Raw genomic sequence first — 19646 nt, forward strand, 5'->3', positions numbered from 1 at the left:
AGCTTCCATCCAAGGAGGAGTCGCTGTCTGTGGTGTCCCCTCCTGTCCTCGCCGTGGTGATCCCCTCACCCTCTGTCCCACTGGTGCCCTTACCCTCGGTGGATTCGACCTCCAGGCCCATGTGGGATGCAGCTCCCTCCGTCACAGGAGCCTCTGCTCCTCCGCCAGATGATGCTAATGCACACAAGGACAGGGTGACAAAACAAAAAGGGGGGGGGGGAGACAGAGGATACACTTGGTCAATGCCAGCAACAACACTACAGTTGGCATACACAACTCACAGGGAACAGCCCTATGCACTTTTCCATGCACTACCAGTTACAATGCCAGTCACCATCCCATGGGGTACAATGCCTAAAGCCATCAGCTGCACACCTGAAACAAACAGAGCCCTGACCAGTAGTAGATGCCCACTAACACTATTGGGTTTGGAGTGCTTCAGAGCCTGCCCAACAAGGGACCTATCCTGCCATGTTCGCCCTGGCCTAGGTGCACCCACAGTCCACACCCCACCCAGATAAAAGCTTAATGCACGCAAAGTACTGAATCAGATTTTGTACTCACCCCCTTGTGGCTGCTGTGATGCCCTCAAGTGGCCATCCAACTCCAGATAGGCCATCGCCAGGATGCAGAACATCAGTGGGGTCAGGGTACGACGGGCACCCCCCCTCGTTGAGGGGCCAGCCCCAGCAGGGCCTCCGCCATCTTCCTTGCCCAGTGGCGCAGGTCCTCCCACCGTTTGCGGTAGTGTGTGCTCCGCCTGTCAAAGACCTCCAGGGTCCGCACCTTCTTGGCGATGGCACGCCAAATACCCTTTTTCTGATGGGCGTCGACCTGCAGGAAAAAGACAGCAGAAAAGGGAATTAGTTAACAGTCCGGAACGTCACACTCATGGCCCACCATATCCCTCCCATCCCCTGATGCACATATATTGACCACCATACACGCAGCACTCTGGCAAGGACGCCTCGGCCCCCCCTACCTGTGGCTTACATAGACAGCACTCCATACAGTCATGGTCCACGCATCATGCTCATAGTGTACTCACCTGTTTGTCTGGAGGACCATAGAGTAACATGTACTGGGGTAGAACCCCATCCACCAGACTCTCCAACTTCTCTGCAGTGAAGGCAGGGGCCCTTTCCTCAGACACATGAACCATTGTCGCTTCCAGACACAGGTCGAAGCAGCACTTTCAGTGTAGGTCCTCTCCTGTTGAAGGTCAGGTAGAGTGAAGAGACTGAAAATGGCGGTCATGTTCATGGTGGTGTGTACCGTCACTGCCGGCGTACATCACATTGGCTCCTGGAACCCATAGGGCCCAATGATAACCAATGACCGCCTACTGCAACGGCGCACAACGCCAGCGGAATTACCTCATTTCTATTTACCCCTCCTCACAGGTCAGGCAGTCACCATTTCAGGGGGGCACAGGCCATGGCACCTAACTGCATCACAGCAGACATTGGCACAGCAACTGACTCTCGATTCACATACTGGTTCTGTAAGGGAAGAAATGCATCATTATTGAACTGGATGTGTGATTATGACCCTCTGCTCACCGTTTTCCTCTCTAGGCTTCAACCGCTGAGAATGAATATGAGATGGAGATATCCTCCTGTGTACAGACCCCTGGGGGACCTTGTGACAATGAAGGACAGACACATTATATTAACATACAGACTTGATCAGGCCACAATCCAAGAACTGTGTGGCCAATTGAAACCAGACCTGATGTCAGCTATCCGCCAGCCCACAGGTATCCCCCCTCTAGTGCAGGTCCTGTCAGTGCTCCATTTCCTGGCAAGTGGTTCCTTCCAAACAACACTGGCCATGGCATAAGGGATGTCTCAGCCTATGTTCTCAAACGTGTTGACCAGAGTGTTGTCAGCCCTGCTTAAACACATGCACATCTGGCCACAGTGAAAGATTACTTTTATGCCCCGGGACATATCCCCAACATCATTGGTGCCATAGATGGTACACATGTAGCATTTGTCTCCCCCCGGAGAAACGAACAAGTGTTCAGGAATAGAAAAAGCTATTACTCTATGAATGTGCAGATGGTGTGTTTGACGGACCAGTACATCTCCCATGTGAATGCCAAGTATCCTGGCTCTGTGCATGACGCCTTTATCTTGAGGAATAGCAGCATCCCATATGTGATGGGCCAACTCCAGAGGCACCAGGTGTGGCTAATGGGTGAGCCCACGGTCCCCACCCAGTATATGTTGGTGTGTGGTATGGGGTTGTCCCTAAGGGTTAGTGTGTGTCTGACAGTTGTCCCTCGATATTTGGAGGTGACTCTGGTTACCCCAACCTCTCATGGCTACTGACCCCAGTGAGGAATGCCAGGACAAGGGCAGGGGAGCGTTACAATGAGTCACATGGGCGAACAAGGAGGATAACTGAGAGGACCTTCGACCTCCTGAAGGCCAGGTTCCAGTGCCTCCATCTAACAGGTGGATCCCTGTACTACTCACCCAAGAAGGTGTGGCAGATCATTGTTGCATGTTGCATGTTGCATGTTGCAAAACCTGGCCTTGAGAAGCCAGGAGCCTTTTCTGCAGGAGGATGAGTCTGGTGATGGTCTTGTGGCAGCAGTGGAGCCTATGGACAATGAGGAAGAGGAGGCAGAGGAAGAAGATGTGGACAACAGAATTAATCTCATACTGTAGTACTTCCAGTGACACACAGGTAAGACACTGTAACTTCACTTTACTTTTCAGTTTTGTGTTGGACATTGTACATGGCAGCCTGATTTCCCTATGTCTATGGCCACTTGCTGTACCCTTTGGCATCTCTCATTTCAGATCTCTGTGGCCCACTCTGGCTCCTGGTATGTTTACTGCTCCCCACTAAAGGTAATGCCAATGTTTATATAACTGTACATATGACTTGCAATGTTTAATACATATTTCAATCATTTGACAGACTCAAGATTTGTATTTGTTCCAAGGGTGTTTATTTAAGTGCTCATACATAGAGGGGGATGTGGAATGGGCTGGGGTGATGGTGGAGGAATGTTCAGTTAGAGTCCAGTCTCTTGGTATCACAGGTGCATTGTCCAATGGGGCATAGGAAGAGGAGTAATGGCAGTTCAAGGTGGACAGGGTGACAGAGTGGGAGAGTAGGGTGATAATCAGGAGAGTCCTATTTCCTAGCGAGGGTCTTGGCATTGTTCTCTGGCTTCTGCCTGGATTGCATGGACCGTTTGTGGGATGGTTCCCTTTTGCAGGGGGTGAGGTGCTGGGGGCCTGTTGGTCCTGTGGTGGGGCCTCCTGTTCACTAGCACTGGCGGAGGTGGAGGACTGTTCTTCGGTGTGGCTGGTGTCAGGGGCTCTTTGGTGTGCCACTGCCTCCTTCATGGTGCTGCCCATGTCAGCCAGCACCCCTGCAATGGTGACCAGGATGGTGTAGATGTTTCTTAGGTCCTCCCTGATCCCCAGGTACTGTCCCTCATGCAGCCGCCGGGTCTCCTGCAACGTGTGTAGTATCTGGCCCATGATCTCCTGGGAATGGTGGTATGCTCCTAGGATGTTAGTGAGTGCCTCCTGGAGAGTCGGTTCCCTGGGCCTGTCCTCCCCTGTTTCATAGCAGTACTCCCAGCTTCTCTGTTGTCCTGTGCCTCTGTCCCCTGAACCTTGTGCCCACTGCCACTGACCCCAGGTCCCTGATCGTCCTGTGCTTGAGGGTTGCTTGGGGTCACTGTAGTGGTGGACACACTGCTGATTGACGTGTCCTGGGGACAGTGGCATGGGCCCGCTGGGTGGATGCTGTGCTGGTGTTTACTGAGGGGGGAGGGTCTGTGGTGGGTTGGGACTGTGGCAGGGTAACCGACTGTCCAGAGGTCACTGAGGGACCGGGTTGGTCATCGTGATCCAGGCATGCAGAGCTGCTGTCATCACTGTGGGCCTCCTCTGGGGGAGGACTCGTTGTTGCTGGCAACTCCTCTCCAGTGACGCTGAGTAGGGGTCCTGTGGGGATGTAAATGCAGTGTTATTGTATCTGTGTGTGCCAACTTGTGCATGGGTGTGTTTCCTTGTATGGTTGTGATTGCCCCGTCAGCTTTGCATTGTGTGCGTGGTGATTTTGTGGGATAGGTGATTCTCTCTAATGGGCATGCTGTGGTGAGGGGTTTCCATGCAGGTCTATGATGGGGGTCCATGGGTTGGTGTTACATGTAGGGCTTGGTTTTGGGATGGGTGGGTTGTGATAGTGGGGTATATGTGAGGTGGTGGAGTGATTGGGGTGAGTGTAGGGGTAGGAGTTTGTGATGGCATGCAGGTAGGTTGGAGGATATAGTAGTAAAGATATGACTTACCAGAGTCCAGTCCTCCTGCTACTCCTGCGCGGCCCTCAGGATGCATTATTGCCAAGACTTACTCCTCCCATGTTGTTAGTTGTTGGGGAGGAGGTGGGGGTCCACCGCCAGTCTTCTGTACAGCTACCTTGTGTCTTGCAACTACTGAACGCACCTTCCCATGTAGGTCGTTCCACCTCTTCCTGATGTCATCCCTTGTTCTGGGGTGCTGTCCCACTGCGTTGACCCTGTCCACGATTCTCCGCCATAGCTCCATCTTCCTAGCAATGGACGTCTGCATCATCTGTGTTCCGAATAGCAGTGGCTCTACCCGGATTATTTCCTCCACCATAACCCTTAGCTCCTCCTCTGAAAACTTGGGGTGTCTTTGGGGTACCATGGATGTGGTGTGAGTGATATGTGTGACGATGTGTGGGGTGATGTGTGGGGTGATGTGTTGTGGTGTGTGCTGTGAGGTGCGTGGATGGTGTATGGATGATGGTGTTCTGTGGCTCAGTTTGAGTGGGTGCTCCTGGCTTGTGTCTCTCTCTGTTGGCAATCTTTTTTTTTTGTTTAAAAGGTTGTGGGTAATGTGGGTGTGTGTTTTATACTGGTCTGAGTGTGTGGGTGTGGTGTGTCTATGTGTGTCAGGTGTGTGTAGTTTGAATTGTCCAATGTGGTGGTGTTTTTTTAAATGTGTGGGCATTTTGAGAGCGCTATGTGTACCGCCAATGGTTTACCGTGGTTGAAAGACCGCTGCGATGATTCATGGGTCCTGATACTGTGGGCGTATTCCTGTTGGCGTAACGGTGTGGGTTTTGGTACCGCCAATTTATCACTGACCTTTGGGCTGGCAGACTTGTGTGGGTGTCTGTATAGTGGCGGATTTCTCAGTGTGAGTCATTATACCCGCAGCGGTATACCGCTGCGCTCATGGGGGCATATTTATACTCTGTTTGCACCAAATTAGTGTCATTTTTTTTTACTCTAATTCGGTGCAAAACTAACTCCATATTTATACTTTGGTGCTAGACCCCTCTAGCACCAAATTTATGGAGTTAAAGTCATTTTTTGAAAGTGGAGACCTACTTTGCCTTAATGAGATGCAAGGTAGGCGTTCCCGTGCAAAAAATGACTCTATGGCCTTAACGCCATATTTAGGGGCATATTTATACTCTGCAGCATATTTATACTCTGTTTGCACCGAATTAGTGTCATTTTTTTTTTACTCTAATTCTGTGCAAAACTAACTCCATATTTACACTTTGGTGCTAGACCCATCTAGGACCAAGGCCCTGATTTAAACTTTTTTTGCACCGCATTAACGTCATTTTATAACGCAAAAGTTGTGCAAACTTACAAAATATTGGCCCTTATTTATACTTTTTGCTGCAAAACTGCACTAACTCAGTTTTGCACCAAAAAGTTTAGCACCGGCTTGCACCATTTCTGTGCACCAGCTGGGCACCATATTTATGGAATGGTGCAAGCCGGTGCAAAGTGTAGGCTAGAGTTTTAAAAAATGACTTTAGTCGGGTGGGGCTGGCAGTATGAAAGAAGAGGGTTTAGTACCAAAAAATGGCTTTAGGCAGGTTAGAGTAAAAAAAAATGACTCTAACCAGATTATCGTCATTTTATGGTGCTAAACCTACCATGCCCCATGACTCCTGCCTTAGAAAAGGCAGGAGTCATGCCCACCACCCCAGTGGCCAGCACAGAGGACAGGGGTCCCCTGGGCATGGCCATTGCACCCTGTGCCATGTATGGGGGCCCATTTCAGGGCCCCTCTATGGCACTTTCAAAAATAGAAAATGCACTTACCTGTACTTACCTGGGATGGGGTCCCCCATCCTCACAGTCCCTCTAGTGTGGGTGGGGGCGCCCCTAGGGCCTAGGGAGGGCACCTCTGGGCTTATTCCATGGTGTTCCACCATGGAAATAGGGCCACAGGTCCCCTAACGCCTGCCCTGACCCAGGTCTTAAAAAATGGGGCAAAGCAAGCTTTGCCCCATTTTTGGACCCCTCCTCCCTCCCTTGCACCATTTTTACATGGGAGTATAAATATGGTGTTAAGGCCATAGAGTCATTTCTTTGCACGGGAACGCCTACCTTGCATCTCATTAAGGCAAGGTAGGTTTCCACTTCCCAAAAATGACTTTAACTCCATAAATTTGGTGCTAGACGGGTCTAGCACCAAAGTATAAATATGGAGTTAGTTTTGCACTGAATTAGAGTAAAAAAGAAAATGACGCTAATTCAGTGCAAACAGAGTATAAATATGCCCCTTAGCGTCAAAAAATGATGCTAATCTGGTCAGAATCATTTATTTTGACTCAAAACTGCCTAACGTCATTTTTTTTTAAGCTAGCCTACCCTTTGCACCGGCTTGCACCATTCCATAAATATGGTGCCCAGCTGGTGCTAAAAAATGGTGCAAGCCGGTGCAAAAAATTTTGGGGCAAAACTGCCTTAGTGCAGTTTTGCACCAAAAAGTATAAATAAGGCCCATGGTATCTTGGCGGCAGTCAGCACGGCAGTAGGTGGCATTTACCTCCAAGGTTGTAATGAGGGCCTTAGTGTTGTGTACGTTTATCCTACTCTTCGTCACTGCATCTGTGCATATGTCCACCCCTTTACCTCAACATTCCCTCTTTCTCATGGATATCTGTCTAGATCTTTGTGCATCTTTGCCATGTCACATTTGCACTCCAAGAGATCTATACAGAGAATCATCAAGTAGTTATCTATTCAAATGTCTATATTTGGTTACACCCTACTGGATGGAATACCTGTGCCTCTCTTCTGAGGTTTGTCACAACTGACTCTTCAAAACCTGTATCTCTGTTCAGAGATGCGTAACAATTCTCTCTCAGAGTTTTGAATATTAACACATTAAATTTGTTTTTAGAAGACTTCATTTGAATTACTAGATTACTTCTCAAACATAATTCACACGAAGCAAACATACTTGACTCTTTACACAGTTTGTGGCACAATATTTGCTTACAGTTTTAAGTCCTCAAAAAGGTTCATAAACTTAATTACTGTCTTTTAGTTTTCATGTTCTATTGCTGTGCACAAGAACACTGCATCCTGGACTCAAGTTTCCTGACAGCAAGTATGCCCATTGCTTGCTGTGTGTTGGTGTTACAGTACTGGCTATGGAGTGGTTTCTGTTGGTTTCTGGTTCTTTCTTACAGGTTACCATTGAGATGCTCCTATGTGAACAAGGAGACTGAAGAACTGCAATTGGTGAAGATGAGATGCTCCGGTGTTGCTTCCTTTAAGTTTTTTTACAAAAAGCAAATAGTGAGTCATTGAATGGCTTTTATCGCCCACCACACACAAAATGTCCACTGTTCTCACAAGGTTTGAAAGTCTTGAGGGTAAGCAGTTGTTATTCCTTGGGGCAACTGCCCTGAGGAAGCACATGGTGCTTACTCATCTCCTGTTCCTCAGGCTGGGTCTATTCTGCCTCTCTTTCTCTCCATTAAATCACTGTGGGCACTGTGCAGGACTTCTCTCCTCCCTGACTACTGTTTGTGGCCATCGCCTTCTGTGTCCCTGTGGCCAGTGTGAAGGGTCCATCTCCTCCCTCATTTTTGTTTGTGGCCCTCATGTTGTGTGTCCTGGTCACCATTATGCGGGATCCTCCTTCTCCCTTACTACTGTTGGCGGCCCTCATGTGGCTGTCCATAAGAAGTGTGAATAATACACCCCACCCGACTGGTTTATGTTTTGTTAGGTTCAGGCATGGAATTAGCTCTGCAAATGAGTGGCATGAACATGATCAACTGGGTCCCATTACGTATTCTCTGGCCTACAGCCCTTCCAGTCAATTAGATAGTACAGGCAGCATTTCACCATTTTAGAGTCCAGGAAAGCCTTGACCTCATATTCGCAATGATCTCTTACTTGGATGAGGAGAGGAGGTGAAGTGAAATGGGTTTCTGTGCTCAATGGCTTAATCAGGGAGACATGGAATCCTGGATGTATAGATGAAGCATGGAGGTAGTTCTCATTTCAGTGTTACATGTCTAATGGCCTTTAGAATCTTAAAGGGTCCCACAAACGTTGGCTGGAATATATTGCAGCCCTTCAAACGTAAGTCTTTATAGGCAACCAAACATGTTTTCTGAAGCTATACATGATACCTTGAAGCAGGAGAGTACCATGATGATTCTCTAAATTAATTATTGTAGGAAAATTCCTCATTCCAGTACACTCAACTATTTCGTTTTCTGAAGGTTTGACAATGAAGATGCAGCTCTAGGCACTGGTTGACTTTCTCAGTCTGACCATCAGTTTGAGCATGGTGATTGGAGGACAGGCACGCTTCGATTTCCACATGTTTTCAAAGTGGGCAATGAACTGGGGACCTTGATAAGAAATTAGTATATGTGGGTCACTGTGTAGATGGACTACTACTTGCAAAAATACTGTGGCTAATTTTTGGGCTGAGGGTAACCCCTTTAACGGAGTAAAATGGGCCATTTTAAGTACATGGTTTTCTGTTAAAACAGATTGTTTTATACCCTTCAGTAAGATGTAGCAAGTGGACAATGAAATCTAATTACATAGAGTGCCATGGCCTCAGTCGAAAAGGTGAGGGTGACAATAGTAGCCTAGATCGGGAGAGATAAGATCTTTTCACCATTGCACATATGACTCATGTTCCTCCAAAACTTATCATATCCTTGAGAAACACAGGCCACCAAAAATGGCATCTTGGCACCTCAAGGGGTCTTATTTCCCCTGGGTGACCAGTTAAAGGGCTAGAATGGCACCAATGTAAGGCCTTTTCTCATAATGACAAAGTTGGGATATACAGGGCATCTTTAACAAAACATGTTATTTTCACCTTTGTGATATGTCATGACCTTTCTGATTTCATCCTTCCCTTACTCCCTTCACAACTGAGTCAAAAATTCAGCAATTGACATTACTCCTACAACCTTCTCTGATGGTATGATCAGTGGTGACTCTGAGGGGTTTCTGTCAGGGCATAGCCATACCTGGACAAAGCATCTACTTTCCTAATTTTTTTTTTGCCAGATTGGAATTGGATCATAAAATCATAGGCCCATATTTATACTTTTTGACGCAAAACTGCGCTAACGCAGTTTGGCGTCAAAAAAATTAGCGCCGGCTAACGCCATTCTGAAGCGCCATGCGGGTGCCGTATTTATTGAATGACGTTAGCCGGCGTTAGCCGCCGGCGCCGTCTGGTGTGCGTTAAAAAAAACGACGTACACCAGGCAGCGCCGGCGTAGGGGGAAATGGGGCTTGGGCGTCAAGAAATGGGGCAAGTCAGGTTGAGGCTATTTTTTCGCCTCAACCCGATTTGAGCAATTTTTTTTCCACTCCCAACCCCCATAGAAATTACTCCTGTCTTAGCAAAGACAGGAGTCATGCCCCCTTGCCCAATGGCCATGCCCAGGGGACTTCTGTCCCCTGGGCATGGTCATTGGGCATAGTGGCATGTAGGGGGGCACAAATCAGGCCCCCCTATGCCACAAAAAAAAAACACTTACCTGAACTTACCTTAATGTCCCTGGGATGGGTCCCTCCAGCCTTCGGTGTCCTCCTGGGGTGGGCAAGGGTGAAGGGGGGGGTCCCTGGGGGCATGGGAGGGCACCTCTGGGCTCCTTCAGAGCCCACAGGTCCCTTAACGCCTGCCTTTTGCAGGCACTAAAAAACAGCGCAAAAGCGGCCGTACGTCATTTTTTTTGACCCGCCCACTCCCGGGCGTGATTTTTGCCCGGGAGTATAAATCCGACGCACATGCCTCGGAGTCAGTTTTATAGACGGGAACGCCTACCTTGCATATAATTAACGCAAAGTAGGTGTCCACGCAAAAAAATGACGCTAACTCCATGGACTTTGGCGCTAGACGCGTCTCACGCCAAAGTATAAATATGGAGTTAGTTTTGCGTCGAAATTGCGTAAAAAAAAACGACGCAATTCCGGCGCAAACGGAGTATAAATATGCCCCATAGTCGCTAAAAAATTGTGTCTAGCACAACTCCTGGGCAAATGAGCAAGCAGATTATAAAAACTGGAGGTTGTCATGGTTGGTTAAAATAGTTATGGTATGATGTGTTCCTAGGAGGGAGTGCTTCAATTCTTCAAATGCCACCTTGATGATTAACAGTTCCCTACCCACTACTGCATAGTTGTTCTCAACTGGACTAAGTTGGGTGAAAACTAAACTCTGCTGATTGTAGCTGTCCAGAATCTTAATCACGCTGCAACAGAACTCCCCTTACCAATAGTTGGGAAGTGTGCTCTTATAAAAGGTAGTGTAGGATGTGGCTGGTGTAGGATTGGTGCGCTACAAATTTCAGCTTTGGATTCTGAAAGGCTACCTCTGCTTCAGAATCCCAAAGGAAGTTTACTGCCTATTTTAGTAACTTTGTGAAAAGAGTCAAAGTGAAAGAGAACTGGTCAATGAGATGCCTATAAAGGTTGCAAAGCCTAGGAAGCTTTGAACTTCTTCGACATTCTGAGGAGCCTTCCATTGTTTTAAGGCTTTAGCCTTTATAAGGCCCATATGAGTGGCAGAAAGAATGATGGTGAACCCCAAAAACTCCACCTTTGTGGTGTGAAAGACAAACATTTCTACTTTTCCCACAATTTTCTTAAGATAGCTCTAACTGATCAATATTTTCTTTATGGGTAGTGGAACAGATAAGTATGTGATCAGTTAGACCACAGTGCACCTATCAAGTAATTTGTGGAACACTGTGTTGATGAAATACTGAAATGCAGCAGGGACATTGCACAGTTTAAAAGGCATGTTGAGGTATTCAAAAATACCACTTTTGCTTTGGAAGGCAGTCTTGCACTCATCACCATCTTGGATTCACACCAAGTGGTATGTTTTTCTTAGAACCAGTTTGCTGGAAATGGTTGCTTATTTCACTTTGTCAATGAGTATAGAATTTTAAAAAGGAGTGGAATAAAAGTTGATGGTCTGATGAACCCTATCTCCAGTAGCTCATCTAATTATTTTCGTAGGTACAAATTCTCCTCTGTGAGAGTGAAAAGTCTGCTACAATGGAGTTTGGACCATGGTTGTAGAACTATTCTATACTCTAAAGAGCCGTAACGTGAAGGGGGGTTAGCAACACTGCCAAAGACTCAGAATGCAAAGAACCAACTCAACTGCAAAGCCTAGCTGAGAGCTTCTGCAAGGCCAGTCAGCCTACACTTCAAGAAATCTCAAACAATAACAATGAATAATAGTGCCACACCTGGTGCCAGCAGTAGTATACCCCCCTAGCAAAGAAAGAGAAGACAAAAGCTACCTAGACAGCTGCAGATGTTGAGAGAGTACCTAGAAACTATCTATGATAAAGAGCATCCAGAGCCAAGTAGGATCTATGGAATGTTTAACAATGACCACAGAGACCTCAGAGCCAAGGGCTGACTAAAGCTAATAGACCAGACACATGGTGCTTTCTTAAAAGTGATAATTGGAAGCATTCCCTAACACCAGGTCCATTGTATTACAAAAATCACTATTCCAGAGTGAGAAACCATCCCAGTACTAACCAGTCCAGACAATGTGCAACCTCCAACTTCTAATACCAGATCAGTATGAATGGAGGGAAGGCAACCCATGATATATCCAAAGAAACAAATATGTCTTAATACCAGATTGGGAGATGTCTAAACCTACAACTGGGTTAATAATATCCACATTTAATGCACTTATTTATCATTCCCAGAATGATGAAAGACTGAAAGGTAATTTCTGGATTAGAACCTCTGCCTCTCACGTTACCCACAGTTCCTATACAGAGGATGTCCCTGACCTCCTGAACTATGTTTAGAGCAAAGGTAAAGGTAGCCAACCGGCATCTAATCATCCCATTATGTTTACCTGAGACTGACCACATCAAGGAATAAGAATTATGTTAGAACTGACAGCCTTGGGGTGGTCTTCTCCCCAATGTTTTGCCTGTCTCCCTCCACTTTCTGACCTCGTGTTTTTCCTGGCTTTAGGTCTTTGTTCACTTTACCACTGCAAAAGTGTTGTGCTCTCTCCCCTAAAACATAATTGACTTATAAGTCCCCAGTAGAGTATACTACATGTGCCAAAGGCATGTAAATTACATGCTACTAGTGGGCCTGCAGCACTGATTGTGCCACCCACCTAAGTAGCCCCTTAACCATGTCGCAGGCCTGCCATTGCAGAGCCTGTGTGGGGGGTTTTAAACTGATTTGCCGACCTGGCAATTTAATCTTCTTGCCAGGCCTAAACCTTCCCTTTTTATACGTATAGGCCACCCCTAAGGTTGACCTGATATGGCCCACAGGACAGGGTGCAATATAAGTAAGAGGCAGGGCATGCACTTTTAAGTTTTACATGCCTGAGTAGTAAAAAATTCTCAAGTTCGTTTTTCACTACAGCAAGGTCTATCTTACAGGTAGGATAACATTGGGATTACCTTATTATATCTTATAAGTGTAACTCACAATCTGGAAGAGATAGGTTTGTCAAGTTTGTTGCCTTTGAACTCACAATTTAGAATCACAACTTATGGTGGAATCAGATTTTAAAATGCAGTTCTGCAAATGCCACTTTTAGAAAATTTTCATTTTCTTACTTTAGACATTTGGTGCCTATTGCCTGCCTCCCATACATGTCTGGAGCGTGAGGTGACAGCTGGGCTTCTGCATTCCCAATTGACAGCCACACATAAAGGTGTGACTGACTGGTATCAACATCATGAAGAGCCATCCTGGGCAGAATTGGATGGAAAGGCTGACTCATACACCAGAATGGGCAGTGTCTCTGTAGTGGGACTGGAGCCAGGGCAGGAAGGAAGAACTTCTGTTCACTTCAAAGACCTTTCTTTGAAGTCTCCTCCAATGCAACTGGTCAACTGGATATAAGTTTTAGGCCTCTGACACCACAGACTCAATACACTTGTGGTCATGTGGATATTTTTCCAGGAAGAAGGACTCCTGGCTATTACAAGGACTACCACTCTGCTGACTTGCACTCTGCTGGAATCCTGCTTTGCTGAGCTGACCTGCTTCCTGCTGCCCTCTTGCCTGGGAGTGAGAAGGACTGTACATGCATCTCTACATCCCAGAACCAAAAGTGACTCCAAGGGCTTGCTGGCTTGCCTCCTGTCTTTTGAAGTCTCAAGGACACAAAGGACTTCAAACTCACCTGTTACAGCTCCTAAACTTGTCTTCAACCAGCTCCTGACCCCAAGGGTGCCCCTCCAGTACTGGGTCATTGAAAGTGGTTTTGTGGATCCAGATACCAAGCTTTTGGGCTGTTTGCGACAGTAAACGTGCCTGCCCGCACCTGAACTGTGCCACTGGCAGAAAGAATCATCACAAGCTGGAGCAAGTTCATCTTTCTACACACCAAGCATTGCTGCTCGTGACTGCCAGGCTCCAGTCCGCCCATACGATACCTAGCTGACTCTTTGCACCCGCAGACCACCGCTAGAGAAACTCTCCTTGCTGCCGGTGAACTTCTCCCCCGCAAATGGGACTCTTGCCTCAATTCTGACAAGGTAAAATGTCAGTGGGACTTGTCTTGGACTATATCCGACCTGTGCTCCATTGTGATCCACCTGAAAATTTTGATTTACTCTGGTTTAACACAACCAGATATAGGTTGCGTATCTGACTTGCCCTGACTAGGACTGTGGTTCCTGCTTGGACAGGGTGCATACCTTTGTCAGCAAGAAACCCAATTTCTGTCATTGTTAATAGGGCTTGTGTTTGTGCAGTGCCATACAGTAACTTGGTGAACACTACCCATCCACATCCAAGACCATTACAAATTATTTTAAACTCTCCTTGATTGGCATTTTTATTGTTTTCCTAAATCATGTCTTTAACTTGAGGGCCTACATCTTCACCTGCAAAAATGGAATTTGAGCTGATCAACCTGGAGGGTTATACTGTAGCCTATCTCAAGAATTTCTGCAAAGGAGTTGGGCTGTATGCCAAGAGCATCACCAGGAAGGAGGAACTGCAAAGGTTGAAGAGGGCCTGGGCAGAAGCTTGTACTGCTTTGAATGTGACCCCAGGAGAGGATGAGGAGGTGGCTGGCCATGATGGGGTCCCTTCAAATGAGCCACTTGTAGCAGAAGGTAAGATATGGCCCCAGAATTGATGTTTCCTGCAAGGGCAGGGAGCAGTGTCTTTTCTAGCAGCCTCTCTCCGGAGGAACTGGAAGAGAGAAGAAGGAAAGAGAATTCAGGCTGCAGATGGTAAAATTAAAGATGGAAGAGAAACTTGACTTGTCATGAGAGGAGACTGAAAAAGCTGAAACTGAGAGTAAGTCAATTAGAGTCTATCAATGGTGGCAGCATACATGCAGTACCTGATGAAGACAAGAGGGTTCGTATACCCAAGGATTTGGTGCCTAGGTATGTGGTGGTAGATAACATCGATAAGTGGTTTTCTGTTTATGAAGATGCACTGAAGGTTCACAAGGTTCCTGAGGAGCAGTGGGGCGAGTGGTCTATAGAAACACATGCCTACTGTGGGGAGGGACACACTTCTGACATTAGAGGTTGGAGACCAAAACAAGTCCGCCCCCCGGAAAGCCATCTTACTTGCCAAATTTGGGCTGAAGCCTGAGAAGTACTGTCAATGATTCAGGGACAGCCAGAAGCTCCCCAACAAATTCTGGGCAGATTTTGTTTATTACTACAGTAAGGCACTGAATGTCTGAGTGAAGGTAGGCAAAGTTAAGGATTCTGCTGGGTTATACAATTTAATCATGAGAGAGCACATGCTTAGCATTTGTTTTACAGACGTGCTGCCAGCACTTAGTTGACAATTAGCTGACTGACCGCACAAAGCTTGCTGAGGAGGCGAAACTCTGGGCTAGCTCTAGAGTGTCCAAAAAGGTATCTGGGGGACACCTACTAAGGTGGTAAGGGTTCTCAACAGATGAAAGAAGAGAAGAAAAACTTAAAAACAAGGAGTTTTCAAAAGTCCCCCAAAAATGATTCCCAAGGGAATAGTGGTAACCAGTCCCAATCTGATCCTAATAAGAAAGGGTTCTTTGATCACAAGAAAGGACGTTTGTACCCCAATGTACTGAATGCTACAAGTATGGCACTCCAAAGGTGACTCCAATTGTCCCAAGAGGGCACAGCCCCCAACCAATGGGCAGACACCTGGGTTGGCAAATGTATAGCTCAGAGAGGAGGTGGTCCCAGTTAGCTTGGTGGGACAGACAGAGGTGACCCGAATTTCCCTGGCGGATAGAGAAATGATAAAAGCCGATATGGCTGCAAATGCTTCAAAGTGGTCACCTTTAAAGGACAAGGGGTGGAGGCTCCGCGAGACACAGGAGACAGCATGACAAATGTCAAGTGTCTGCTGGTGTCTGCAGAGCAGGCCCTACCAGCCACATTCCACCAAGTCATAGTTGCAGACAATCACAAGAGCCATCTACCAGTGGCTCGGTTCTCTTTGATTGGTGGAGAGGTTTCAGGTTCTCTGAAAGTTTCTGAGGCCTGTCATGCCTGTTGATTGTCTATTAGGCAATGACCTGGAGCAAACTGCCTGGAAGGAGGAAGAGCTCACGTCTCACTTGGAGATGATGGGATTGCCTGAATGGGTCTTTATGACCAGACGGTCCATGGCTGGCCAGGAAGGGAGTCAAAGGGAAAGGAGTCACGGGTGCCTTGCCTGGAGCCTGGAAAATGTCCCAGACAGCTGCCAAGGAGAGGGGCAAGGGGTGCAGGAAACCTGTCCCTGAAGTTCCCACTGTGGAGTTTTGTGGGATCCATGAGGAAGAGGCCCTCAAGCCAACCAGGGGGGACATTGCCACTCTAGGTGACCTACCTGAGACTGCCAGCTGGCAGGTTGAGGGTGGACCCACGAGAGAGGAATTCTGCTGAGCACAGAGAGAGTGTCCCACTCTTGAGGGCTTGAGGTGACAGGCCTCGGGCCATGCAGCAGGTGAAGCATCTGGGTATCACCTAATCCACTGGCAGAATGATCTCCTTTATAGTAGGCCTAAGGTCCATGTACTGGGGCAGCTTATGTGCTGGCGGTCTCCCAGCGTTACTGGACCTTCCTACTGGGTGTGGCTCACGATATACCCCTGGCAGGACATTTGGGTCAAGATAATACCTTCACCAGGCTTGTTTCTGACTTTTTTGGCTCACAATGAAGGCAGCCTCAGATGCATACTGTAGGTCCTGTCCTACCTGCCAGTGGGAAGACAGTGAAAAAGCACAAAGCTTCCCTGACCCCACTACCAGTCATTGGCACATACTTTGTAATGGTGGGCAAAGGTGGACTCCAAGACAGCTCTAGGCAGCAGGTTTGTCCTGGTCTTGGTGGACCAAGCCACCCGCAACCCTGAGGCAATCCACTGAAGTCAGTAACTGCACCTGTGGTGGCTAGAGCTCTAATGGGTATCTTCACCCATGTGGGGTTCCCAAAAGAAGGCAGTGTCTGACAGATGCACTAACTTTATGTCTGTATACATGAAGTCCATGTGTGGTGAGTCTGGTGTAACTTACTAGTTCACCACCCTCTATCACCCCAAACCAATGGTCTTGTGGAGACATTCAATAATACCATGAAAAGTGTAATTATAGGTCTACCTAAACCCATGAGGCATTAATGAGATGTCCTTTCGCCATGCCTTCTATTTGCCTTTTGGGAGGTGCCTAGAAAAAAGTGGGGTTCAGTCACTTTGAACTCCTCTGTGGCCATCTTGTTAGGGGGCGTCTGAGCCTTGTTAAGGAGGGGTAGGAGAAAGCTCCCAAGAACCCACCAGGATGTGGTCAGCTATATGCTGGCCCTCCGCAACCAGATGCATCTCATCTGGATAAAGGCAAAAAGGAATCACGAGGCCAGTCAAGAAGTAATGAAGCTATAGTATGACAAGAAGTCCCCTGTGGTGGAGTTTCAACCTGGCCAGAAAGTATGAATCATGGAACGAGCACAGCCACAGGCTCTCCTAGACTGCTGGACTGGCCCATATGAGATCAAGGAGTGAAAGGGAAGACTACCTACCTGGTGGATCTCCAGACCTCAAGATACCCCCTAACGGGGCTCCATGTGCACAGACTCAAGCCTCACTTGGAAAGGTCCGAAATGAATATGCTCCTTGTGACAGATGAGGAAGTGGAAGAGGAGAGTGAACCTATCTCTGACCACCTCTCTGCACAAGAACACGACAGGGCAGTTGAAGGTGTCAACCTTTCTTCCACCCTGACCCCAGAACAGCAGGGTGGCTGTTAACAGTTGCTGAGACAGTTTGCCTCCCTGCTCTCACTCACCCCAGGTTTTACCCATCTGTGCATCCACGATATTGACACAGGAGTCAGTCCCCCTGTATAGAACAAAATTTACAGATTGCCTGACTAGGGAAGAGCCAGCATTAAGGAATAAGTCTCCAAGATGCTAGCCTTAGGGGTAAGTGAGACCTCTAATGGTCCCAGGTCCAGCCCTGTTGTGTTGGTACCAAAGGCTTCCCCACCAGGCACCACACCAGAACTCTGGTTTGGCATGGACTACTGAGGACTCAACTCGACTGATGCGCACCCCATCCCTTGATCTCATTGACAGGCTAGGTTCTGCCGAATTCCTCAGTACCTTAGATTTGACATTAGGGTATTGGCAATCGTCTTGACCAAGGAAGCCAAAGAGAGGTTAGCATTTTCATCCCCAGAGGCCGACTTACAGTTTCAGGTGATGCCCTTTGGAATGAAAAATGCCTTTGATTCCTTCCAAAGGTTGGTTAACAGGGTCCTGGCTGGTAAGGAGTAGGGTAGACAGAGCTTGTGGAGTCCCACTACATGGAGTTCTGCAAAGTGGTTAATAAAGTATCCGAGCTCTGCAGAATTCTGCCAGTGGGCGGAGTGGCTCAGCATGCCTATTTGCGCTATGGTTTTCCTATTCAGGAGCATGACTTTTGTGAGAACCATCACACTAACTGCACCACGCGGTTCACATCGGCATGTCCATTTTGCTTCTTTGTCTCTGTGCATGGTGCTGGACCTATTTTTTCATCCACTCTTAATCTTTTCCATCCCACCCTTTTCTAAATTATACACCCCTTGTTTTCCTTTAGTTTAGCAGTGTGTGTGTTTGCATTAGTGTATTTTACATTTTTGTAATTTTTTGTGTTTTTGCAACTTTTTAATATTGTATTGTTTCTTTGCTTTTCCTTTTAAGTTTTTTCTTTTTTTCTTTCTTCATTCCTTCTATTTCTTTCCCTCTATTGCCTCTCTGCAGTGCATACTTCTACTGGTGTATGGATTGTAGAGATCTCTGCTGGGGCCTTACAAATATGGGAGCTGGCGATGCTGCCTGTGCCACATCACTTGGAGCAGATGGGATAGTAATGTCAGACCCCTCTGTGCCAGCTTCCACAATGACTGGCTCATCGTCATCATCCTCATCATCCCCTTCCATGATTCTAAGGCTTTCTGGAATTTTTCTTATCCCTGGCCTCTCCTGGCATCTCCCGGACTCTGCCAGGGTCACCTCCATGTCCCTATCATCATCCTCAGAGGTGGTGCTTGAAGAAGATGGTGGAGTAGTATGCTTCCTTTTTCTTGCTGGAGGTCTGGGAGCCCTTGATTCTAAAAGAGCAGATTCTTGCTTGCTAGAAAGCTTGACCTCCTGTTTTGCCTCAACTTCAGGAAGATCTACTATTGCTGGCACAGCTGCTGTCCACTGTGCTCTGTTTCCTGAAATGATTGGGTACTATTTTTCAAAAGGGACAAATCCAGTTCTACCACACTGTTCATTTGCCATGACTGTAGTGGCTGCCTCACTGACAGCCATTGTCTCAAGCTTAGGTTGGGGTGGTGCTGTTGATGTGGGAGTGCTGCTCCTTGGTTCCTCCCCAGAGGTCAGTGTGGCAGGCACACATCTCCCGAAAAAGGTTGCGGTTGGCATGCCACTGGCAGAAAGCTGCTTCTCACTGGCACTTTCTTGGGTGGAACTTTAATTGGGGCCATCTTAAGCTCAAGGTTGACAGTTGCACTAAGATGCACAAACAAAAGAGTTTGGAGGACTCATTTATCTGTAAGGTCTTCTCTTTGGCAGTACTGTGGGTGATGTAGGGTCTCTTCTCTTGTGCATTTGAAAATAACCAAGCAAGAAAAACATGTAATTAGTGAAACGTGGCATTGTTGCAGGTTGAAATACTACAGACAAATGCAACCTTAGCGCGGGTGGTTGCTTATCTCATAAATAAAATACCAATTTAATCAAACATTGTAAAGTCAAACCACACCACCACACCATTAAACAATTACATTTCAAATCAGACAGCACAACAACATGCAGATCTATATGTTTAAAAGGTGACACCTGGGATAGT

Source organism: Pleurodeles waltl, chromosome 3_1, assembly GCF_031143425.1.
Source record: "Pleurodeles waltl isolate 20211129_DDA chromosome 3_1, aPleWal1.hap1.20221129, whole genome shotgun sequence".
Lineage (NCBI taxonomy): Eukaryota > Metazoa > Chordata > Amphibia > Caudata > Salamandridae > Pleurodeles > Pleurodeles waltl.